Source organism: Ochotona princeps, chromosome 1 (genome assembly GCF_030435755.1).
Source record: "Ochotona princeps isolate mOchPri1 chromosome 1, mOchPri1.hap1, whole genome shotgun sequence".
NCBI classification, from domain to species: Eukaryota; Metazoa; Chordata; class Mammalia; order Lagomorpha; family Ochotonidae; genus Ochotona; species Ochotona princeps.
Window position 1 is genome coordinate 117,132,530 of NC_080832.1, and position 26,277 is coordinate 117,158,806.

General features: G+C 45.7%; 1 protein-coding gene across 4 annotated transcripts in view; it reads right to left on the minus strand.

Moving 5' to 3' along the window:
• LOC101525636 (tripartite motif-containing protein 26-like) overlaps window positions 1-25,619 on the minus strand; it is a 51,239-nt gene extending 25,620 nt beyond the window's left edge. For 3 of the 4 annotated variants that reach the window (XM_058666307.1, XM_058666300.1, XM_058666290.1), the window contains exons 1-2: window positions 25,492-25,619; window positions 15,351-15,440 (exon numbers count right to left, since the gene is read on the minus strand). The gene's annotated coding sequence lies outside the window, so the exon portion shown is untranslated. The remainder of the gene's footprint in view (window positions 1-15,350; window positions 15,441-25,491) is intronic. The other variant, XM_058666279.1, reaches the window with a different exon arrangement.
• Window positions 25,620-26,277: the final 658 nt, after the last annotated feature.

The following is a 26,277-nucleotide window of genomic DNA, read 5'->3' on the forward strand; positions in this document are numbered from 1 at the left end:
ATTTATTCCATACTTCTACTTATTTTAAAGACATGGTGGTGCCTGGTGTTTCAGATACCAAGTTACCGAACTGACATTCTCTCACAATGAAACACAGCTCTTAGGAATTGTTATGTCTCTTGTTTTGGGTATGTAAAATAAGGCCAGATGACATTGTCATGGTAATGTATGTAGCTAGGGGAATATCTAAGATTTGACAGCTCCTGGTTGATCCCAAGACAGCATGGGTTGGTGTTTGACAGCTGAAGCTGAGCTGGGATCTGACAGCTTCAGCACAGCTGCTGCTGGACAGCTCCCTGGTGGACCCTGAGGTGGCCCAGGGCAGTAATTGCCTTGGCCAACTTAACTGTGTGGAAAGCTCCTCTGTGACACCTTTAGTGGTTGGTAATTGACAGCTTCAGACAATTTATGTTTCTCTGGCTCCATCTAACCCACTTACCTGCCATGGGACAGCTGCAACTGGCCCATAGGATAGCACAAGCCAGACTACCACCCTTCCTGCCCTTCTGTGCATGGTGCAAGCCCATCTCCCATGCACCAGCAAGTCCCCAGGAGCCACAAGTTCCACAATTGTGGGATCTTGCAACCAGCACTACATGGAAAAAGCCAAACATGCCTGCAGATGTAGATGGTAGATGCTGTCAGATAGGCATGGCTTTGAGTCTATGTCTCTGGCTGGAAGTGGAGGTGGGCTATCAGAAATGAGACAGATATTCTTGCTTTCATGGGAAGGACTGGAATAAGAGTGCCCTGTGAAGTGACATGAGATTCTTTGTGAGAAAGACAAAAAAGGAGAGCTGCCAGGAGCTGCACTCCCTGTAGATCCCCTTCTCATGGGAAAATGTGTGGCTGGCTTTTGACCTGAGGTGCTGGCAGGCTGAAAATTGTAGAAGAGACGTAAGAGGCTAGTGGACCTACATGACAGGGAATGGAAACACATGTAAGGGCAGGGAAAACAGAGTGGTCTGTGAGCTTCTAGGGTGGTTAGGAGAAAGGGGGAAATGGACTTGAGGAGTTTCCCCGGTGGAGGCCTCCTTACAGATCGGGATGGTGGGATCTGGCTCTAAAGCTTGTCCTCCAGGGTTCCATAGTTCCCACTCAAATTCTTAGTGGAGTCCTCTGAGAACAGCGCTGAGGGAATAGGACCCCAACTCCAGTCGATGCAGTTTTGGGGGGAGTCACTGCAGGCTTGCCTCTGAGTTCTGGGGTTCCCCTGCATCCTAAATTGAGACCTTTAACACAGAAAGGGGACAAGAGCTGGGCCTTATCCCTGGTGACTCCAGGAGATTGCCAACTGGAGGTGCCAGATTATGAGCTGGACAGGAGAGAGGTAGCAAGGCATTCTTGGATCTACCAGAGAGAACAACTCAATTATTCACTGTGTCCTGGGTCAGGGAATCACCTTTTCAGAGTCAGTGACTGCTGCCAGCCGCAACCAAGAAGCAGTCATAGTCGCTGTAGGGACATCTGGCCCCTTGTGATTGTCTTCCACCGAGATAGTGTAATTAGTGTTTTCAGGTGTTTAAAACTGGAAGCTAGAAACATGCTAGTTAGACAAGGCTATGGCGCTCCCTTCTGGTAGTTACAGGTAACTATTTCTTGGGATCTTTGTCAGAGTCAGCCTGGCTTCCCATCTTTCCTTCCTTTTTCCCTCCCTCTCAGCAAGGCGAAACACAGTTATTTTGATTCAGGAATTGAAGCAGGTGAAATGCTACACAACCCGGACCACAGCGCACCTGGAGACGAGGTCTCTGGTGCTTGCCATCCCATTGGGAACTGTGGAGGTCCTTACAAGGAGGTGGCTACTGTTACTCCTACACATCCAGCTCTACTGCCAGTGAGTGGACCAACAGCTGCTACTGCCAGTGCGTGGGATGCAGCTGAGCCTGTTGCTAAAACCTACTTTTCTAGAGTTCTCTGAACACGATCAAACCCCCTGTTTTAAAGGCTCCCCTAAGCATATTTTAAAAAATATTCATTTATTTATTGAAAGCCAAGTTACAGAGAAAAAGGAAGAGGAAGGGAGGGAGAAAGAGAGAGGGATGGAGGGAGAGAGGGAAGGAAGAAGGGAGAAAGAGAGAGAAAGAGAGACCTTCCACCTGCTAGTTCACTCCCCAAATTGCCACACATTGAGCCAGGGCTGAACCAGGATGAAGCCAGGAACCTGAACTGCATGGATCTCCTCTGTGGGTGCAAGGACCCAACACTCAGACCATCTTCTGCTGCTTTCTCTGGCTTACTATGGTGGTACTCAAATGGGATGCTGATGTTGGACACAGTGGCCTAACTGATGCACCACAACACTGGCCCCTTAATTCTCGTTATTTAGCAAGTAATCAGAGTTTAGGGCACTTCCAAACGTTTACAGAAAATGCAACTAAGAGATAAGTTCATGGAAATGTGTATTATGAAAAAATACATGATTCTCAAAAATGTTGCACCAAAACAAATGTATCTTTTGATTCTGTGATGTGTATACTTCGATTGATCTAGCCAAACATGCAAATTATCCAGGTGCTTGAATTTTCTCCTCTCTTTTGTAAGATACATTGCCGTGAATATGCTTGTACATAATAGTACCCTGTAGGAAAAGGAATTGTGGGGCGGGGAGTTATGCAGGTACAACTCTGACAAGTGTGACCCAATTATCCCTCTATAACCTAACTGTGCTCCTAGCATCAGTAAATGAAAACTGCTAGTTTCCTGCCAACAGAGAGCACTGTCAAAGTTTTGACTTGTCTCAATCTGATGGCATCTTGTGCAGTTAGCTTCTTAATGGAGTTGAGTATTTTTCTGAAATATTTAAAGCCAACCATCGTCTCTTTTCCCAAGATTCTTTCGAATTCTCTGGACACTGTGAACTGTCTGTAGATCTTGTCCATTTTTTTTCTAGGATTCGTAGCCTCATTTCAATTTTCAGTTGCTTTTGCTAGGGAGATCATTGTCATATGCATTGAAAATATTGTTGGGTTGCCATTTACAAAATTTTCTTATGATATTCCTTGCTATTGGAAATTCCCTTTTAATTCTTCTACTTTCAGTTTATTAATATTCTCTCATGAGTTTTTGGGATTTTGAGTCACAAAAAGACTTTATTCTTCTGAAATTAAAATACTTTCTTTGACTTTGAAAACTCTGACCTAACTAGAATTTACCAAGCTGAATAGTGGGAGTTATGGTGACTGTTTTCCATGTAGCCATCTGGCTATCCCCAAACCAGTAGCTACACAGTCATTTATTTATCTTTTCCACTGATTTGAGATCCCACTATCCAAAGCTAGGAGCCAGGAGTTTTGTCCAGGTCTGCCAAGGGGATGCAGGGTCCCAGGGCTTTGGGCCATCCTCTACTGTTTTTCCAGGCTATGGGTCAGGAACTGTGAGATCCCACTCTTGTCATTCTATGGATTACTATATACTACAGTCCATTTCTGGACTTTGCACTTAATTTGCTCATTTATATTTCTGCATAGTTTCGTTTTTATTTTGAAGGCTTCATAATGTTTTCATATCTAGCAAGCTTAGTTCAGTTCAACTACTCTTACAAAAAATTTCTTTGCTTGCCTTCATTTATTTTTCATGTAATTTTTGAATCAGCTTTACTTAAAAAGAACTGGTGGGTTTTTTATTATTTATGAGTTAAGATATTAATCATAGGAATAGCAATTCTATGGTATACATATTCAAAAACTAGTTTGTAAGATATTTTATTTTTTAGAATTTTTAAAAAATACTATTTGAAATGCAGATTAACAGACAGAGAACAGACACGTACAGAAAGAGAAGGTCTTCCACCTAGTGGTTCACGCCACAAATGGCCACAATGGCCAGAGCTGAGCATATCTGAAGATATTACAAGTCTCTGTAACTCTGACTTTTCAATAGTAAACACATCTTTAAAAAAGAAAGATAGCAAATCACAGAAACAAAGACAAGTCACAAAGAACAAATAGAGGATGGTTCCATGTGTATGAAATTTTAATATGAGCAAAATAAAAACAATACCCTGCCTGGAGATACACACGCATATAAAAGAAGTGTGAAGAACGGCTAAAAAATGATTATCACAGAAATGCAGGCTAACACCTTGAAAGAGGTGGGGCAGTGAAACACACTGCTTTGATTTGCTAGCGAAGAGACTACAAAAATGTCTATTATCTTTAGTAACACTTTAAAGTGTATATGCCATTAAATATTTTCTTTTTGACTTATTATGTATTTTATACTTTGGGGTAAAGAAAAGACGAAAGGAAACAAAGTACAAAAAATATTTTCAAGTTTAAATGGAAAGCAGAGAAATGGAGGAGTAGCTGGATAAAAAAATCTTAAAAAATTTATATCAAAGATTTCAGTTTTTCCCTTGGGGGACATTTTAACACGTTTGCCTACTCTTGACTGTAGTTCACTGAGGAGGAAAGTAATCGCTGAGGCAGGAGAGCAGATATTTATAGACATGGAGTAGTGCCTGGGAAAACTAGAGGGGTCGAAACCTAACCTTTTTTAAAATCTTTTATTAAGGTAATCTATACATAGTTGATTAGGGCACAAAGGGTCAAGGGCTACAGGAAAATGGGTAAGACCATTGTTTTCACATAAATATTATTTTGTTTTCTGTATCCGGAGTAAGGAAAGAGATAAACGGAAAAGCCCCACCCAGCTTCCCACCCCTCCAGGTCCCCGATGTGGGGCATGCTCCGAGGGTCCTGCTCATGCAGTTTTGGTAGTTCAACAGTTCTGAATTGCTGCCAATATCACCACTCCAAGCATGATGAAATCTCTTCAGAATCTACTGACTGGCATATTCTCTTCATGGTTGGGGTTCTGACATCAGCAGCTGTAGGCAATGGCCTAGGTTGCATTGTAACTAAGCAAGTGTTACACTCCTGGGAGAAAAGCAGTGAATAGGTGGCAGGCATCCTGGGTCTGGTTAATGCCAAATTTGTGTTAACTATACCAGTGTGCCAGCACACTTGCCTATTCTAATGTTTTAAAGATATGTCGAGAGGCAGACACCAGCATTCCAGTAAACAGGTTCTGGTGCCCCATGTATAGTCTCTGGGTGGGCAGGCAGGGCACCAGGCTGGAAGGGCAAGCAGGCAGAGGACCGGGCATGCATGTCTGTGGACTGCTCAGGGAAATGCTTCTGTAGGTGTGTGGGAGGGGGGACTGCTGAGGGAGAACGTGACAGGTGAGGAGTGACTTCTGGAGGACTTCTACCAACCTGGCTACTGCACTTGCAGGTAAATGAGGGGGCTGAGACTAGGTGGTTTAGAGGAGGGAAACTAAAGGACTTTTTGGTGTCAGACCTATACACTCACTCACATAGGAGACCTGAGTGGGATTGTTGGTATCAACCACTGCCTACTGGCACACACAAAAGCAATGGCTGAGGGTCCTGCCTGGCAGGGCTTGATCACATTACTTACCAGTGAGTTTGGGGGCAGGGGCTGGACCATGTTGGACTGGGCTATGACACTAATAAATTCACAAGAGAACTGAGTCTGGAGAAGATTCTATGGGGAATAGTGGGCTCCCACCTGTGGGACTGCCATACCAATTGATTTGCTCAAGGGTTGGGGTTATGGATAGGATGAGCCAGGCATCACCATGGAACTCAACAACACTCATGGGTTACAGGGGCTGGGAACAGGCCAGGCTGGTCCAAGCTGTAGCACCCACAGGGACATCCAAGAATTGTGTATCGGGTGGGCCAGGCAACAACACCCACTAGCACACACACAAGGGCCATGGCTAGGGATGCATACTGCCAGATAAAGACTTAACACCCGCTGGCACTCGTGAGATCTGGGTCTGGGAGTGGGCCTGGTGGGAGAACTTGGGGAACTCCCCTGGTTGGCTGTTGCTCCAACTGTTGAGCATGTGAATCAGGGCTGGGTGTTGATCAGGATGGGCAGGGCTGCTTCACTTGTTAGCAGATGTGCAGACTGGCTCTGTAGGGGGTAGACCAGGCAAGAACAGGCCAAACCATAGTACACTGTCAGGTGCAGGAGCCAGGATGGGGTGTAGAACATGCTGGGCTATGCTAGGCTATCACCCCAGCTGATTTGCATGAAAGGGATAGAGACAAGCTGAGCAGGGTTATGCTGTAGCACCCACCAGTGAGAGTTGGAACTGGGGACAGACAAGGCCAGGGCAGGCTGCAGGATCCGATGGCAAAGCCCAGGTTGGGTGATGGGTTATGCCGGGCTGGGGTGAAGCAACCACCAGCATGTACAAGATCTGTGGCTAGGAAGAGGTTTGATTGGGGAGCTAAGGGGATGTCACTGCTTGGCTGTGGTTCCCACTAGTGAGTGTGAGAATTAGAGTGGGGATGACAAACTGGGCTGGACATGGATGTAGCATCCCTTGGCAAGGGTGCGTACTGGCTCTGGGGATGTCAGACTGGGCTAGGCTCCAGAATCCTTTGGTGCTCGTAAGAGCCAGGCGAGGTGTAAGACAGGCTGGGTTAGATCTCTGAACCCACTGAAGCACACAAGAGCTAGGTTTGGGTGTGGATCAGGAGTGCCTGGACTGTAGCGCCCAAAGGTAAGAGCTGGAATTGGGTGTGGGTTGATCATGCCAGGGTGCTGTTCCTTCTAGGACAAGAGGTAGACCAAGTCAGGCTGGGCCAAGCACCCACCAGTGTGCACATGAGATCTGGCACTGGCGGTGGCCTGACAGAGGAGCTTGGGAACTTCTTTGTCAGGATGCAGTTCCTGATGATGAGTTGAAGAACCAAGGCAAGAAGCAGCCCAGACCAGGCCAGGTTACATTACCTGTTTACATGTGGGCCAGGTATGGGGATGGGCCATCCTGAACCAGCTCACAGCACCCCCATCCAGATCTGAGAACCAGGATGGGGTGCAATACAGACTGGGTTGTCCCACAATAGCAGCCAATCCACATTAGGGCGAGTAACTGTGTGGCCGGCTGGGTTAGTCTAGGCTATATGACCTGCCATCATGAGCTGGAAGCTGGGGCAGGCCAGACTGAACCAGGCTGCAGCATCCCTTGCTGGATGCTAAAGTGAGGAAAGCTGGTGCACAGCTCCAACTAGCACATGTAAGATCTGGGTTGGGGGGCAAGCCCAGAGAACTGTGGGGGCTCCGTGATGAGGCACTGCTTATGCAGCTGAAAGCTGAGTCAGGGGGCCGATCAGGCAATGCAGGGATTCAACACCCGCTGGCTTGTATTTGAGCTAGGTTAAAAGGAGAGTCAGACTGGGCTAACGACTCGTGCATGCATGAGCCAGGGTATGTGCAAGCTGGTTGCCCTTTGCTGCAGCATCAGCTGGCAAGTGCCAGGACTGGAGGCACATCCTGTTAGACTAGATCATAGAACCACCTAGAAAGTACACAATCTGGGGCTGGGAGTGGGCCTAGTACAGAAACTGTGGGTACCTTCCTGATGGGATGGATAATGGAGTCAGTTATGTTGAGCCAGGCTCCAATGCCCATTGATGTGTTTAAGAGGTTAATGGGATGTGGGACAGACTGCATCAGTCTGCAGCACATACTGGCATGCACAGGACCCAGGGCTGGGGGTGGGCCTAGAGGAGGTAATTAAGGGTCATTCCAACTATGCTGCAGTTCCCATTGGTGTACATGAAGACATAGTGTGGGCAAGGTTAGACTATGATGCAACATTCATTAATTTGTGTAAGAGATGGGGCTGGGGACAGAACTGACCAGGTGACTGCAATTACCAGTGTGTGTGTGGGGGGGCTGATGTGGGTGATGGACTGAGCTGGACTCCACATTGACTGGCACACAGGAGCCATGTCGGGGCCACCTCTGATGAGGATTCTATGGGGACCCCCTACTGGATCACTGGACTCAAGCTCTAACCATGGTGAAAATTAGAGGTTATGTGGTCTGACTGTGGAGTGCATGTGTCAGAACTGGATCTCCACAGTTGCTGAGGCCTCTGCAATTGATGGCATGCCTAGACGCTCATGGGGAACATGACAACCAGTTCATTACTGTCTGCAGAGGACATCTAGTACCATGGAGGACAGAACAAAGAGGAAAGCTGTCCTAGCCAAGCTTTGATATTGAGTATCTGGGTGAATGGAGACTCTAAGGTGGACTATGTCAGTCAATGGACCTTAGAAGGATTTCCGAAAGCTTGGAGCAACAAAATCAACAGCATCTCAGAACTATCAAACCACTTAAGCAGTACCCTTGGATAGGGTAACTGTTCCCTACCTCCTGGTACTGATGCAGTTAGGATGCTGGGTGGGACTTCTCTCCTTCTCGCTCCAGTTTCCCCAGATACCAGAAAAGAAAAGGAGATTGGAAGCAGTTGTCTCATCCACATTCTGCCTCTCTTCAGTCCTCCCCATTTGTAGTCCACATGAGCATGAATCCATGAATCCTTCTCAACTATGTAAACATTATCAAAATAAAATGAATTTACTATTAAGAAAGAAAAGGAAAAATCTATCATTTAGCCTGAAGCAGCCTTTCCTTCCTTCTTTCTTTCCTTCTTCCTTCCTTCCTTCTTTGCTTTTTTTCTTTCATTCTCTTGCTTTCTTTCCTTCTTTTTCTTTCTCTTTTCTTTTCTCTTCTATTCTTTTCTTTCTAGCTTAGCTAGCCAGCTCACAGTCCTGGCCCTAATGTGAATTAGCTGTTATTGTGTATCAACTCTGGCTGTCCCAAACCCCATCCTGGTTCTCAGATTTGCCAGTGGGTGTTATGAACTGGCCCAACCAGTTCCGCTCCCTGACTCACAAGTATGCCGGTGGGTATTGTAACCTGGCCTGGTCTGGGCTGCTCCCTGCGTCAGTTCTTGGGCTCACCATCATGGACTGCATTCTGACAGAGGAGTTCCCCAAGCTCCTCTGTCAGGCCACCGCCAGTGCCAGATCTCATGTGCACACTGGTGGGTGCTTGGCCCAGCCTGACTTGGTCTACCTCTTATCCTGGCATTCTCTGTCAGGTATAGTGGCTTTACCCAACTGACCCACACACATTCTGGCTCTTACCTTTGGGTGCTATAGCCCAGCTCAGTTCTGCCTGGCCCAACCTCAGACTCAACTCTCATGTAGTTTAACAGGTGCCGAGACTTAGCCTAGCCCATTTACATCCACTTTGGCTTTCCTAAGCAGCACTGACAGGTGCCGGAGACTAGTTCAATCCAACACGTTTGCAGGCCTACTCCACACCCATGCCAAAGGATGCTGTAGGCATGCCCAGCCCATTTGTCACCCCTATTCCAGCTGTCGCACTCAACAACTGGACCCACAACCCAGCAGACAACCCACAACGCATTATCTCCCCTATCACACCTCTTCTCAGCTACTTATATTGTGTTTGCCAGTGGTGGCTCTGACTCAGCTGGCATGGCCCATCACCCAGCTTAGCCTTTGCCATCAAATGCTGCAGCCTGCACTAGCCTGGCCCACCCTCAGCTCCAAATCTGACTGGTGGGTACTGCAGCCTAGCCCTGCCCAAGCTGTCCCCAGCTCTCATGCAAACAGGCAGGTACAGAAGCCTAGCCTGGCATGGCCCACACCACATCCTGGCTCCCACAAATGTCAGTGTAATGCTATAACTTGTCCTGGTCTTGCCCACTCCACTTCCCTCCCCCTCATCCAGCCCACACACCTGCTGACTGTAGGGTAGCCCTGCCTGCTCTAGCCCACAGCCAGCCCCTGCTCTTCTGTTCTCCTGCAGGAACTACAACCTAGTAGGAGAAACCCCCAAATTTCTCCACCGGACCTGCTCCCAGACCCGGATCTCACACATATCAATGGGTGCTAGGGCCCTGCCCAACATATTCCTCCCTCAGCTTTGGCCTTTGTGAGTGCTGGTGGATCCTGCATTCCATTCTTCCCCACATGCAATTCTTAGTGCACCTGCAGGTGCTGCAGCTTAGACCAACCCAGTCTATTCTGAACCCCAGTTCTCATGGTGTTGGTGAGTTCTGTGGTCTTGCCCAGCTCAGCTGTCATCACCCCCAGGTCTAGCACAAACAAGTAGGTATTGTAGTCCCACCGGTGTAAGCCCATAAATTCCCCTCAGAATCTGTGCCCAGATCTAGTTCTTTTGCATGACCAGCCTAAATGTCCTATACCCAGTCCAGGTCTCCCACATGGGCAGATGTCCTGGTTTGAGAACCCACATGATCTAGCCCCCTTGTTTGCCTGCAATTACAATGGCTCTTTTTGTAGAAGTCCCGAAGAAGTCATTCCTCACCTGTAATGAACTTCTTCAACTGTACCACCTCCCACACATCCCCAATTCCCCATCCCAGGACAATCATAGCCACCAAGTCTGCAGCTGATGGGTGCAGGACCCAGGCCTGGTCTGGTGGTACAGTACATGAGGGCACAGGCAAGCCCAGGTAACCCCCCACCCCCGCCTGTCTGGGCCTTCATGTACCTTTCTAATTCTTGTTATTATGGGGCAATGTAGGTGGCTGTTGCATAAAGGCAGACTCATCTGGGTAGTGTGTGGATGTTGAAAAGCTCAACATTCTGGAAGTTCCATGTCCTTGGATTTCAGACCATCAATATGCTGAAAGGAAGCTATTAAAAACAACCCAGGCAGAGTACCACCCTACCGCTACCAGCACTGAGGGCTCCTGGCATTGATCAGAGGGATGGGGCTCCCTCAGTTCCCAGCTTCTGTCTGCTCTTAAGAGTCCTTTGTAAGGAACCACAAGCCAGCTCAAAATTTGAACCCAGGACCTGTCAACTTTCAGGCTTCATCCACACAGGTGGACAGGGAAGCGGGCCTCAGGAGCAGCAGAGTTTAGCCTGGGACGTGGTAATGTCACTGGTGGCCTTTGGCCTAGAAAGGAGAGGCATCTGTCATGTTTTCTGTTCGGCTGGCCTGCTGCAAAACCAACAGCAAACACACCCAGGAACAGAAATGCTTTTCCGCTGGGCTCCCACACCAGCGAAACGATGTGGGCCTCAGACACTGACTTAAGTTATATTTTTTTCTCTTTTTAGAGCTGCTTATTTTGGCCCTACTTTTTAAAAAAATATTAATATATAATTCATGGGAATTGTATTGTTTTGGTAAGGTTTCTTTTCATTGTGGCTCTGGTTTTGTTAACAGTTATCCACCTCTGGACTGAAAAGCTAGGAAAAAACTTCATTTTCTTCTTTTGTGTCTTCTTTTCCTAATGAAAAGCTTAATCTGCTGGGTTTCTCATTAGACTCAGCAGAAGAAGCAACCTGGTAGTATTAATTCAGGTTGAAGAGATCATCTGATTCTGGGTTTGTTCAGATTCACAGTCTATGTGTAATACGACCTAATAGGACCCATCTCCTGGGACTCTGCAGTTCCACAGGTGTACACAGGCTCCTTCTTTGCAAACTGGCATTGACACATTGCAGTGAACCACACACATTATGTTGCAATGTTTAATTGTACCAATTTCACAAAAATATTTGCATTGCAATATGTATTACTCTTCTAACATAAACCAAAGGTAAATTTCTCAAGGTTTTTGCTGCCTCTTTGTGCCGCACTGATGGAATCTTTTATAGATTTGTAATAGAGAAAAATAAACTGGGCTGTAGATTCTTTTGAAAAAAAATTTAAACCATGTGCCAGGATTTTGGTCAAAATTATAAGTTGAATTGTGTTCTATTAGACAATATGAGTATATTTCTGTAAGCATAGCAACATTTAAAGAAACTTATAAAAAGCAAAGAAAAAAAGGTATTTGAGTTCTTAGGTTGGTTGACTGAGGTAGACACACCTAACTTTCATGTGTACTTGCTATGGTCCTTCTGTTTGCTCAAGTCAGAAGGGGAGTGGCCCAACAGGGTACATGGTGCCAAGGCTGGAACATACATCCATGGGCTCTGGTTCCTGACATCAAGGACCTTGATGCGTCTAAAAAGCAGCAGGATGTGAAGTCACTGGTTGCTTGTCAGTGTCAAGGGCCATCAGTGAGATCAAGCACAATGCTCAAAATGGAAAGGAGGGTCAGGTGACCAGGCTCCAGGACAGAGAGAGGACACAAGCAGTAGCACGCAGCTCTTGACCCTGGCCCACAGCTCACAGCTGGTCCAGGTAACATAGCAGAGCCAGGTAGGTAACCTCAGACCCCAGGCCATGGAGTACAGCTTACTGCCACCCCTAGCCCATCTGAGTGGCATACCTCCCCCATCCCTGTCTCTGAATAAACAAAAGAGAGAAAAAAGAAAGGAAATGAAGTGAGAAAATATTAGAGTAGTATACAATTTTGTCTGAGCAAATGCAGAAACAAGGCACCTTGAAATGTTTACAGTATTGAACACATCCCCATATTGGCTAATATGAGTGTTGGTTGTTTTCACTTGTAATTCACTGTTTCTTTCCTCTTTTTTTGTTTTGTTGTTGTTGTTTTTACCAAAGATAGCAAATAAGCCTTAAAAAGGAAAAGAGGTTTTGAAAAAATTGTATCCATCACCATAAATTTTAGTTTTCTAATACTTGCAATCTTTTCTCTTAGAATCTGTGATATCACAAAAGATAAATAATCTGAAAATTAAATGCCAATAGGAGATAAATAACATGGCAACAGAATATATTGCAGTACTCGTTAAAAAGTCATGATTAGCACAAAATCCACTCAGTGTGCAGGATGAACCTAAAAGTTTTAAAACACCAGAAAACCAAATATCCAACAGTAGGGCTTCAGCTTCTCCCTTTAAAAGCTGGCACTTGATCACTTTAGTGATCAAAGGTAACTATTCACAATATTTTGAATACATTATTAAGGTGTTCTCCCACATGTTTGTCTAATGCTGATTTTCTTTCTTCACATATTACAAAAAAAAAAAAAAAAAAAGGGCTCAATGTAGAACAAAAGTGAAAATCCGGTAATCTACCTAAACATGAAAAGGAGCTTCGAAGAGGCTAAGAGTGAAGATTCTCACTATCTTGTTTATTTTAGAAGTAGTTATTTCTTGTAAAAACAGTATTCATTCAAAAATCGTGGGATATACTAGATGAGTTAGCCATATTTGAGTGGTTTCCATTTCTACACTTGTGACTATTGGTACATAACCCAATGCTAACCCAAGTTGTTGTTCTTTGGGGTCATCACTAAGAAAGCACAAAGATATCCTTCGTTTCAATGGAAGCACCTGAGAACCACCGAATTAGCCCCTAGTGGCTTCAGGAAGACAGTAGGAAAGGAGCCCACACGCGGGGTCCAAGGCAAGCCTGGGATCAAAGGCTCAGATCCCCAGGGTGGCTCTCAGGGTCTCAGCGAGTGTGGGATCTGGACAGGAAAAGCCAGGAAGTTCTGGCCTCCTTTCCACTCTGGACACTGATGACAAATGCCCAGGTCACACTCCCATTGGACGAGCAGTTTCGGGAACAGCCAATCACCGCCGCCCAATCCCAGTTATAACTCAGCGTGGAGCCACCAGAATCAGTCTCCCCAGCTGACCAACAAGGTGCATGGTACCCCACACCCTCCTCCTGCTGCTCCCAGGGTCCCCAACCCTGGCTGAGACCCAGGTGGGTGAGTGCGGGTTGGGAGGGAGACGGGATCTGAGGTTGGAGCACGGGGAGCATGGTTTTAATTTAGGAAACTGTACTCCAAAATTAGTAATTACCAATATCAGGAATCTTCTCTGTAATTCGTAGGCCTCATTGAGAAGCCTGTCTAGTTACTGACTTCCAGTGATCCTTACCAGCAGCTCTAAGGAGCTCACAGTCAAGTGGCTGGTGTAGAAATGAAGAGTGTGGGGGAAACAAGTAGGGTCCTACCAAGTGAGGAACACAGATGCTGAGGGAGGACCCCATAGCCATTTTGCAGTGGCTTTACTTAGAGGAAACAAGGAAGTATTGCTTGGTGAGAAAGCTGTGTCCTGTTTGGGGAGACCTGCCAGCAATTACATGAGCCTGAATACGTGCAGTCCTGGTTGTTTACCCCATGGTGGCTGAAGCTTAGTCCTTGTGGATCTCTAAACCCAGTTACATCAGAAATGATTTTCCTTGGAATTTGTTGCTCTGCTTTCATTGGTAGAGGAAGACTGCTTATGTCATTACACAGGATCTGTTCAAATGTCTCAGAGTAGATATGGAGGGCTCATCTCTGGTGAGGAACAAGGCTGTATGGCTTTTCTGTTCCCTTAGTGGATGGAAGAGCCCTTTCATGCTTTTGCTTCAAGTTCTTCTGATTTGGGGAACCCTTGACCCATAACTCTCAATGTTCTCAAAGGTCTCTTCTGTTTCTGCCAAGAACATCCATGGCTAGTTGGACATTTCCTGGGAGCACATCCACAAGCTGGTGACAAGCTCAGAAGCTAGGCTTCAGGGAGTAAGGATTATCGTTCCAGTGATAGAAGTCAAGAGCTGCTCTGGGAACTGAGGGAGTGTTTCAGGCAAGAAATTCTGTTTGCATTACAGGAAAGAAAGCAACCTATCTGTGCCCAACCCTATGGTTAGGATTTTAAAGGGAGCTATGAAGAAGAAACAGGAAGTTAGAGGTGTTGGAAGGAGCAGGGTGTGGAGAAGACAGGAGACAGTGAAGGAAGAGGAAGGCGGAGTGAGAGGGGCAGGGGGCAGGAGAGGGGCAGGTGGAAGACAAGGAGAAAGAGTGGCTGCCTCATTCACTGGGAAAGCAGCAGCTGACTTGGTTTTATGAGCATAAGCATACGTTTCTTTGCCTAAATGAACTGCTTTTAATCTTTTATCTATCTTTGTTTTAAAAATCCATGTTTTTCCTATTTTTAAAAAAGATATATATGTTTTTATTTGAAAGGCAAATTTACAGAGAGGAGATACAGAGAGAAAGATCTTCCATTTGCTGGTTCACTACCCAAATGGCCACAAAGGTCAAAGCTGAGCATCTGAAACCAGAAGCCTGGGCTTCTTTCAGGTCATAGGAGTGCAGGGGCTCAAGGTTTTGGGCCATCCTTTGCTACTTTTCCAGGCCATAAGCAGGGAGCTGGATCGGAAGTGAGCTGCTAGGACATAAAACTGTCCCTACATGGGGTGCCTGTGTTTCAAGTGGAGGGTTAATCTGTAACTCTACCACGTCAGCCCCTGGAGTTATTTTCTTTGAGAAACATAAAATCAGATTTTTTAGTTCCTTGGATTCCTTGAAATATTTCTTAGATGATGCTTCTATTTGAGCCTGGGAAGTTTGCTCTAATTGCACATCAAATAAACAAGTTTTTCAGATCCTCACAGTTTTAGGTCCAGTTGCTTTAGTCCAGAGATCCAGCCAATCACAGTTATCTGGACCCCACATTTTAACCATTAGTGCATAACTGGTCAACAGAAAAAAGGTGAAGAACATTGTTCATTTGGCATGCACCTAATAGTGTCTCTGGGCAACTGGATACAAGAACGGGGGCCTCCCGCCACTCTGTGTGAACTGAGTGTGGTTACCTCAGTGAAGGAGTTCCCTCCTGACTCTCAGAAGCACAAACAGGAGCACAGGGACTCTGGATCTAAGAGATTTTCGGACACACCATGGACCTGTGATGATACAAGAGAGTTCCGGATGCTCCTTCAGCCTTCTGTACATTTGTTCAGAATGGAGCCAAGGAAATGGGCAAGGCTGCGTTAGATCCCATCTGAGACACTGAGAAATCTAAATGTATCATTACATATTCCTTACCTTAACTAAAATATGGGACAGCAGTGTCTTGGAAAAGAAATATTTTATTACAACTTAGTTTGGAGGGCACAGTTCAGAATCAGGCAGTTTTATTAATTCAATGCCTGGCAAAGGCTGGACATAGCTAGTGGGTACAGAGGAATGATCATGTGGGGAGTTGGGACACATGGAGAAAACCTAGGCTGAACTAGGTTTCAATAACCAACCTTCTCTTGAGAACTGCCTCCTAGGTTCTTCTGCTTGGACTCTTGTGACATGAGCCTAGGTCATACTCCCAATGGTTTTTAGGTCAGTGTTGCTTGTTCCCCCTTATAATGTCTGGATTGGACTTTCCACAGACCCTGAGATGGGGGCTCATGGGCTCTGTGGCTCTGGGGTTCCCATCTTTCCTCCTGCTGCTCTCAGGGACCCTGGTGCTGACAGAGACCTGGGCAGGTAAGTGAGGGCTCAGGAAGGAGTAAAGGAGACACCATGCAGCAGGGGCTCAAGACAGGGGTAAGTAGAGTAGAGCCCACGTCACGAGGCAGGGAGGGACTCCTTTCTAACTTTAGAACTCAGGGTCTGACCTTGAGTCATTCCAATGACAGCACCCCAGTGACAGACCTCTCCTTGGGCCCCATAATGCCGGACTGGAGAACAAACTTCCCCCATAGACACCCTGCACAATACAGCACATCCAACTAGAGCAGGCGCCTCATCTTCCCTCTCTCCCCTGGAGTGATCTTCCCAGTCTACCATCTTTTGTTTACATTTTTTAAATTATATTTTTGACAATCTTTACATAGTCGATTAGGGTAAAAAGGTTCAAGGGCTACAGGAAAATGGGGAAGACTATTAGTTCCATATTGTTTCCTTCATATATCTGAGGTATTGGGGGGTTTAAGGGAGAAGCCCACCTAGTCACCCACCCCCCCCAGGTCCCTGATGTGGGGCATGCTCTGAGGGTCTTGCTCAAGTGGTTTTGATAGTTCAACAGTTCTGAATTGCTGCCAGTCTCGCCACTTCAAGCACAATGAGGTCATTGAAGAATCCACTGATTGACATAGGACAGTCTACCATCTTCATTGTGAGAGTCCTCACTAGCCTTCTCATAGAAGCTACAGTCATGGCAGCAATGTTATTGCTGTGATAAAGAGGAAGAGGAGCTCAGATAGCGAAGGGGTGAGAGATTGGTCTCAGCTCTCATGTCTATTGATCTCATTGTGGGATTCAAGCCCCTGGCACCAGTGTTCCATTTCTCACTTACAGAAAGCACAATCTACACCTGCTCCCCAGCCAGGTCCTGTGTATGCCAGCATTTATGCTACTGTGTCCCACATGTGAAAATAAGGGAAGGAACTATCACCTTGCTGACCATGGTGACAGGGACTTGAATCATATCAGCTGAAGGTCTCCACTGAGGACACACCACTGGTAGGGAAGCTGGCATGCTTCCCACATACCTGCTTTTCTTGAATGTCCTCATCATGGCCCACGTCTGAAGCCTCAGTCCTATAACCTCACTGGATCCAGGATTTCTTTCTACAAGGATTCAGGGATTGGGAGTTCCTTAGGGTTTCACAGCACTTCCAACTCACTGGCCCCTCAAAGGGTATTTCCTTCTGACAGATAGAGAAGGGGGCATCTACTCTCAGGCTGCAGGTCAGGGTGATCGGGGTGATCCCTGACACTCTGAGACCCTGTGTACACAGCTCATGGAGGAGCCCACCTACCTCACTTTTTGTGACTTCTCTCTGCTGCTTACTGTGTCCCAGCGCAGAGCAGTGACAGTGCCCAGGACTCTGATGCATCTCTCACAGCTAATACAGGTGGGACCTGGAGGGTCTCAGTGGGAGAGGCGGTGGGACAGAAGAAACATGACTGGGTTACAGCCAGTCTCTGGATTTGGACATTCTGAGTGGTGGGCTGCTCAGCTCACCACTTTAGAGAGATAGATTTGAATTTCTTTATGACTGTTTTCTTTAGTGTGACAGCTGCCTCGTATGGAACTTGTCTGGGTATGTTCCTTTTCTTTCTACAAGAGTCAGAAAAGACAATGGCCTAACAGGGTACATGTGGGCAGAAGCCAGGACACACACTCATGGGATCTGGTACCTGACATCAGAGACCCTGCTGCGTCTTAGAGCCAGCAGGACGTGAAATCACTGATTTCCAATGCCAAAGACCATCAGTGAGATCAAGTGTAATGTGACCACCTCTTGATCATGGAGAGGATACAAGGGAGCAACACCCTAGCTTCATCCCATGTCCATGGTTTACAGCTGGTCTATGCCACCCAGAAGAGCCAGAGCAGCCACCTTGGTCCCCGGCCCATAGCCTAGGGCTCTCTGTCACCTCATAGCGTATCCAATCTTGGTCACACCTTCAAGTGGGTGGCACAAGCATTGCCCACCCATTCCTAACTGGTGAGGATATCACCAATGGGGAATCATTTCCCTGTAGGTTCTCATCCTGTTCTCATTCCCTGTTCACATCCTGGGGGACACTCTGGTGTAGACTCCCAAGGGAGGGGTGACTCAGGAAGCTTTGGAGGATGCTGATGGTACACTGCAGATATCAGATGCCAGAGATTCATTAGCTGCTGCCAGAGCAGGTATTGCCAAAGCTGTGCCCTTGCTGTGGGAACTGGCAAGCAGGGTACCAGAATCTGAGTCAGCCACTGTTCCTGCAGTGACTCTGGTGCCCCCTGCAGACAAAATAGCAGAACTGGTGGTTTGCAAAAACATTTGAAGGACTTGGGAACAAGTCTGGAGATCAGCAGCCATTATATCTCTGATAGACACAAGGGGAAACTGAGGGATTAGGCTTATAATACCTAAATCTTCCATCATATTTCTCATCAAAGTGAAATGGTGATCAGATACCCCTAAATCTAATGCATTTGATACACAATATCACTTAGGAAGTATTTTCACCTTAATACGTTGACTTGTGGCCAGTGTGATGACTCAACTGGCTAATCCTCCCCCCTTTAAGCACTAGGATCCCATATGGACACCGGTTCAGGTCCTAGAATCTCCACTTCCAGTCGAGCTCCCTGCTAGTGGCCTGGGAAAGCAGTCAAGGACAGCCCGAAGTCTTGGAACCCTGTACCTGTGTGGGAACCTAGAAGAAGTTCCTGGCTCTTGACTGGCTCAATGGCTATGGCCATTGTGAGCACTTGGTAAGTGAACCAGTGGTTGAAAGATCTTTCCCTTTGTCTCTCCTTCTCTCTGCAAATCTGACTTTCCAATAAAAATAAACCTTTAAACAAAAACATTGCATTCAAACCTGATTAAACCTCTTGATTTAATACTGGTTACAAGATGTCAATGGGACAGAGAACAAGTTAACTGACACCATGAGGAAGCAACTGGATATCCTCAGAATGTGGAACTTCTATGGAATGAATTAACTGATTTCTCCATGAAATTCATGGTAGGAAAATAAAGTGGAGGTGGGTTGCTATATATGAGAAGAGGTTTAAGTGACACAATAATAAAATAGCATGTATTACCAAAGTATAACTTCCCAGAGGATAAAAACAAAATCCCTCCCACACTGCTGTTTGTTTTTTTTGAAATTCTAGTTGGAAGTTAGTCCTCATAGTGAGTATTATGAGTTAGGAAACAACCTGACTGCTGTTTAGAAGCAGGGATGTTGGGAGGTGATTGGGTTTAGAGAAAGTCTTCCAGGAGAAATTCACAAGATTAAATTCTGGAGAGAAGGACCGGGGAGACCCGCACAGGCTCACTCTGTCCCTTATCACACTATGCCCTGTGCTGCCTTGAGACCCTGCCAGCAGCAGGACTCCAACCAGATGTAGCCTCTCATTCCTGGATGAGAACCATGTACCGAAATACATCTTTTAATAATATAATAATAAAACTCACTTAGTCTGTGTTGTCAAAAACAGAAAATAAAGGCATTTACAAGTATGGAGTGAGCATGTATCAAAGATGTATTAGTAAGAGTATCAGTTTAAAGAAACAAAAGCCCAAGCAGAAAAGCCTGAGCAAACAGGTGCCCTGGAATGCATCATTCATTCTCTACTGAACAAGACTTAATATCCACTGGTCAAAAAGCATGTGCACTGATATCCCTTTTTTGTAAGTTAATGTCAACCCTTCAAGAGAACTCTAAATATCCTAAAATAGTAACCTGAAGTAAAGCTATCTGAGAAAAGCAGGTAATTTTTCTGCAGCCTGTTAGAAGCTATTCCAGGCTCTCAGTTCTCGCCTGAGGAGAGAAAGTCAGATGTAGTCTCTTTTTTCATTTTATGAAACTTTGCTCAAATTCTTACTTCTTAAAAAAAAAAAAGTATTCTGGGCCTGGCACAGTAGCCTAGTGTCTAAAGTCTTGCCTTGTTTTTATTTATTTTTTTATTTTTTTTATTTTTTATTTTTTATTTTTTAGGATCCCATATGAGTACTGGTTCATATTCCAGCTGCTTTAATTCTCTTCCAGCTCCCTGCTTATGGCCTGGGAAAGCAGTAGAGGATGGCCAAAGACCTTGCACCCATGTGGGAGACCTGGAAGAGGCTCCTGGCTTAGGATCGGCTCAGTTCCAACCGTTGTGGCCGCTTGGAGAGTGAGCCAGTGGACAGAAGTTCTTTGTCTCTCCTTCTCTCTGTAAAATCTGCCTTTCTAGGCCCGGCGGCGTGGCCTAGCAGCTAAAGTCCTCGCCTTGAACGCCCCGGGATCCCATATGGGCACCGGTTCTAATTCCAGCAGCTCTGCTTCCCATCCAGCTCCCTGCTTGTGGCCTGGGAAAGCGGTAGAGGATGGTCCAAGGCTTTGGGACCCTGCACCTGTGTGAGAGACCCGGAAGAGGTTTCTGGTTCCCGGCTTCGGATCGGCGCAGCACTGACCGCTGCGCTCACTTTGGATCTGTATATCTGACTTTGTAATAAATAAATCTTTAAAAAAAATCTGCCTTTCCCATAAAAATATTTTTAAAGAAGTATTCCAATGTCACACAAAGGGCTTGTAGTCATTATTTTGCCTGTTTCCAAGGTTGTGATTTTTCCTCCTTATTCATATGAACCTTGCTTGGGGCTAAATCAGATCACTCAACTATAAAAAGACATCTTTGATAAGATCAGGGAATTTTAATATGAGCTGGTTATTAAGTGATATGATGAAATTAGTGATTATGAATCAAACCTTCCCTAGAAAGCTAGTAAAGATTTCAAGACAACTGTCTACTGAGGCTTTCTGAAGTGTCTGGACAGTTAGCATTCTGACACGCCAGGGCCATTCAGTTCAGGCGATGTGTAAAGGGGTCTGTTTTGTCTTAGCCATTTAAACTTATGCATCCTATGTTCTTTATCTGTGTATTTCTTATCTGCCATAAATGTCCTTCTTAGAATTAATCAGTAGTTTTTCATTCTGTAGGTTCTTTTCAGAGATAAAACCACTCCAAAAACATAATCTCCAACTTGAGGGAAACTCACCCTGGGAACTTAAAGGCTGTGTTTCCACTCTATTAGGATGAATGAAGAGTTACTACTAGGGAACACATGCATTCTGACTAGAACTTGACCACTTTAGAACACTTCCTGAGACTCAATAAAAGTCACTGGGCTTGGGTCCTTCTGGGAGATCACCCTGGATTTCTGCCTGCTTAGCGTATGTGGGAGGTCATAGGCACATAGCACACCATGTTCCTGGAGAAATCCCTGGCAATGGTTTCAGCTAACTGAGACCTCCACCTGGCTTGTTCACTGGTCATGCAGGAGAGAGCGGTGGGCCACACCCCAGTCTCCCTTCTCTATCCTTGGAGGAGCTCTGTTGGGACTTCCTTGATAATTAACTCTAAGTTCAATGTGACTCATACCTACTTACCAGCCACATGTGTTGAATGTGACCTGAGGCATAGCTTCTAGCTGTGTGTGCAGAGTATGACCTGTGACTTGGTTAGAGGGTCCAGAGAGCTAGACATGCCTTCTAGCCAGTGACAGTGTCACTGTTGGGTGGGGGACTGTCGGGGAACGCACTTCTGCCTTCCCCATTCTTAGCCTATATAAGTCATGCTCACTTTACAATGAATGGGCATGCTCTGGGCCCAGCGTGATAGTGTAGTGGTTAAAGTCCTCAACTTGCATGTGCCGGGATCCCATATGGGCTCCGGTTTTAATCCCGGCGGCTCTGCTTCCCATCCAGCTAGCTCCCTGCTTGTGGCCTGAGAATGCAGTCGAGGACAGCCCAAAGCCTTGGGACCCTGCACCCGCGTGGGAGACCTGGAGGAAGAGCTCCTGGCTCCTGGCTTTGGATTGGCTCAGCTCCAGCAGTTGTGCTCACTCAGGGAATGAACCATTGGACGGAAGATCTTCCTCTCTGTATATCTGCCTTTCCAATAAAAATAAATAAATATTTGAAAAAAAATGGGATTGTTCCAACAGGCCATCCCCAGTGGTTCTTGTGGGAGAAGAACACTGTTGCCTCACCCCCTTGGTGGTCTTGGGGGCATGCTGGTAGGAAAAACCCTGAGATGTCCCCTGGGCCTTGGAACTTATATCCTTTCTGGAATAAACCTTACATTAATCTTTATGCAAATCTGTTTTATTCCCATCAACAATTGTATGGCTGTTTCTATTCAGTGAAATAGTCATATGTTAGTATTTGAGAAAATTCCAAGCCAGAGACTGGTACTATGGCTCAACGGGCTAAACCCTCCACCTTCAAGTACTGATATCACATGTAGGTGCCAGTTTGTGTCCTGGCTGCTGAACTTTCAATCCACTTCCCTGTTTGTGGCCTGGGAAAGCTGGCACCCTGTACCTGCATGGGAGAACCTGGTTCCTGGCTTCTAATCAGCCCAGCTCTGGCCACAGTTGTCATTTGGAAAGTGAACCAGTGGATGGAAGATATTTCTCTGTCAATCTGCTTTTCAAATAAATCTTTTTTTTAAAGTACCCTATCCATTAGAAAAGCACTTCACAAGGTAAATGAAATAGATATAGGATCTTTTTCTTTTCAAGATGTATTTATTTCAAAGAAAGAAGGGGAGAAAGAGAGATATATCTTTCATCTCCTGGCTGACTTCCTATGACTGCAATGGCCCAAGAAGCTGAGCTGTTCTGAAGCCAGAAGCAGATCTTCTGGGTCTCCCATGTGGGCACAGGGGCCCAAGCACTTGGACCATCCTCCACTGCTTTCCCAGGTACAGCAGCTGGTTCTGAAGTGAAGGAGCCAAGACACAAACTGGAGCCTGTATGTTTCTGGTGGCTGCTTTACTCACAACACAGGGCCTGGATCCTGGAATTCTTAGGCAAACAGTGTGTCACAGGACACAGGACACACTGTGGGTGAGTCACAGCTACCACAGTGGTTAACTCTTGTTAGTTAGCTAAGCTGTGGGTAGGAAAGGGAAGAAGTGTTTGTTAAGTGTTACACTGTGTGGGGATACTGGGACAGAGAGGTGGGACATACCAAGGTTCTTAACAAGTAAGTAGTGGCTGTGGGACTTGAATTAGTGCCCAGATGGGATGCTGGCACTGTGGGTGGCAGCTTTACCTACTATGCCACAGCATTGCCCCAGGATTTTCTTTAAAAGACTTGTTATGAAAAAAAAAGTGGGAAAGGAAATAGAAAACACAGCACAATGAAAGCAAAATGTTGATCATTGTTGAAGCCAATGGTTCATATTTTCTATTTTTGTGCAGGTTTGAAAATTCCCATAGTATTTTTTTAAATGTCATGATAGTATTCCACTTCACATACTGATTAACCATGCCATCACTACATAGGGCCTACAATTCTTAGAAATTTTAATATTGAAACTAGAATGTGGGACTGGCAGAGTGGCACAGTAAGCTAGTCCTCTAAGGTGCTGGTTTTCCCTATGGGAATTGGTTTGTGTCTCAGCTGCCTCACTTGTGTGACCCAGCTCCCTGCTAAGGGCCTGGGAAAGCAGCAGAGGATGGCCCAAGACTGCCTGTGCTTATGTGGAACCCCCAGAAGAAGCTCCTGGTTCCTGACCAGCTCAGCTAGGGCCATTTTTGCCATTTAGAGAGCGAATCAGCAATGGATAGAGATCTCTTTCTGTCTCTCCTTTCTCTCTGTAACTTTCAATAAATAAATCTTTTTTTAAATAAAAAATAGAATATATCATCATATATACTTTCACTAAATTTTGAACTAAAATATAGAAGCAATAATTCTGGAATACAAATATATTAAAAGACAATGCAAGTAACAGAGACTGACTCAGCTTGTACAATATTTTCTTTTTAAACCTAGCAATGAATGCTACTAGCATTCAAATGCTTTTCTGTCCTTTTAAAGGGGACACTAAGCCTGATACTTTTCAGTCTGTAGCCAGTTCTTGGAACAAAATCGTAACACAGAAATGATTAGTTTATGTCTCTGTTGGAAAATAGAAATAGAAACTTAGAATTCAGCTTAGTTTATGCAACTTTTAACGTTTACTTTAGAGGCATTCATATATTATAACCCTAACCATCAAAATATTTTTCACACGAAAGATGTGAACAGATTCTCTGCATCTTCACCAATGTGAAATGTCTACTTTGATTGTTTGGGGGCCACTGTTCAAGGACTCTAGCATTGTTAAAATCCTGAAATCCTGAATACTATATTTTCATGCCATAAGCTTATACTATGCAGAAGGGAGAAAAAAATGATCTGTTTTCTTTACCCATCCCAAAGTTCAGGGCTAACATCCTATAACAAAAGGCAGATTAACCATATTAAAATATTAAGTGTATTTAGCCCAGTTGACTTGAGAGCCTGCAACGGTGAGGAGCCAAGGAAACTGGAAAGATCATTTTCAAGGACAACTATGCAGAAGCGGATGGGAGGGCAAATGGGGACAACCTAACCATCACAAACCTGTAGTGGCTTAGCGAGGCCTCTTTGGGCCACTGCTTCTAGGTGTCCCTGCTGGACATTCCTTACCTGCAGGTGCAGGGCAGGGTGCCTGCTACATGAGGGTCTGCTGGGGTGGGGTGGGGTATGAGGGTGGTGAACCAGAGAGTGACCTTCTTGCCCCAGGGAAGGAGAGCTCGGGGGACCTCCAGCTTCTGCGGCCCACCTCAAAGGAAGCAAGAGAAGGCCAGGGAAACCATTCTGCCTCTGCTGCCTTTCAGTTTCTAAGGTGCCTTTTTTGGGGGTGACATTTTTTCTTAGAAATTTTTTTTAGATTTCATTATTTCTATTTGAAAGGCAGAGGTACAGAGAGAAGGTGAGAGATAGAAAGATCTTCCATTTGCTGGTTCCCTCCCCAAATGGCTACAATGGCTAGAGCTAAGCCAATCCTAAGCCAGGAGCCAGGAGCTTCCTCCAGGTCTTCCATGTGCATATAGGGGCCCAAGGTCTTGAGCCATCCTCCACTGCTCTCCCAGGTCATAAGCAGGGAGCTGGACTGGAAGTGCAGCGCCAGGACATGAACGGGCACACATATGAGACGCTGATGCCACAGGTGAAGGTTTAACTTTTGCCACAGTTCTGGCCCCTTGGGGTAACAGTTTTGTCTTATAGAACCAACCAGTGAAGGACAGTTTCCCCAGTATGTGGTGACAATTTTAAACTCAAGGAAGTTTTCCAAGAAGGGCAGATGAAGGATAGAAGCCAGATAAAGAAAGATAGTTCCTAAATATTTGATTTATTGCAATGCATACATAAGCAGTATAAACAAAAGTAAGCAAAAGAAACATAGGAAAAAATGGGCAAAACTAGGAAAAAGAAAGTGACTCAAGCACAAAGTGCTAGAAACAAACTCATAATGCCATGAGTCTGGGTGATGCCCAGTGGGTCTGGACAGCAGCGAATGCAGTGAAGTCAAGGATTGGTCACACCAGCAGGAGCCGGGACCTTTAGAGTGAATCCTTGCAGAGTGGAGACAGTGAGGTGGGTCTCAGACAGCAGTTTGAGCATCAGCGTTCATTGCCCCGGAAGGTGTGTTACCTTCACTTCTAGATGTCCACTTGGAGGAAAAGGCTCAGACTGCTTGCATTTCAGTGCACAACTGTCAGTGTGGCATTTCAGTCAGCCAGCGTGAAGGAGCAGCTTTCTCACTGTCAATCAGCTACTTGGTGGTCACAGCTTGTGTTACAAAGCAAAAAAGCTCAAATAGTTAGGGCTGTGACAGCACAGCCATACTAACCATCATGAAAGTACCAGTTCACTTAAATTCACAAGAACCTCAACACAACAAAACATGTCACAGCAATTTCCTATACCCCCATCATACATAAATTAACTTTTAGGGGGCAGTCATGAATTCTTGCTTAAACCAAAGCTGCTCATCAAGGAATATATCTACCAAAAATTTTTTAAGGGGCTGGTGCTGTGGCATAGTAGACCAAGTCTCTGCCTGTGGCATCAGCGTCCCATATGGGCATTGGTTGTGTCCCTACTCCTTGTTTATGGCATGGGAAAGTAGCAGAGGATGGTCCATGTCCTTGAGCTCTTGTACCCATGTGGGAGAGCTGGAAGAAGCTCCTGGCTCTGACTTTGGATTAGCCCAGCTCCAGCTGTGGTAGATATTTGGGGAGTGAAGCAGAGAACGAATGATATTTCTTTCCCTCTCTGTAACTCTGCTTTTTAAATAAAAATTATAAAAATAAAAATTAAAAAGCCTATTAAAAATGTTTATTTGAAAGTCAGACACAGAGGGAGAGACAGATTGGGGGTGGGGAGGGATCTTCCATCTACTGTTTCACTCCCTAGATGACTGCAATGGTCAAGGCT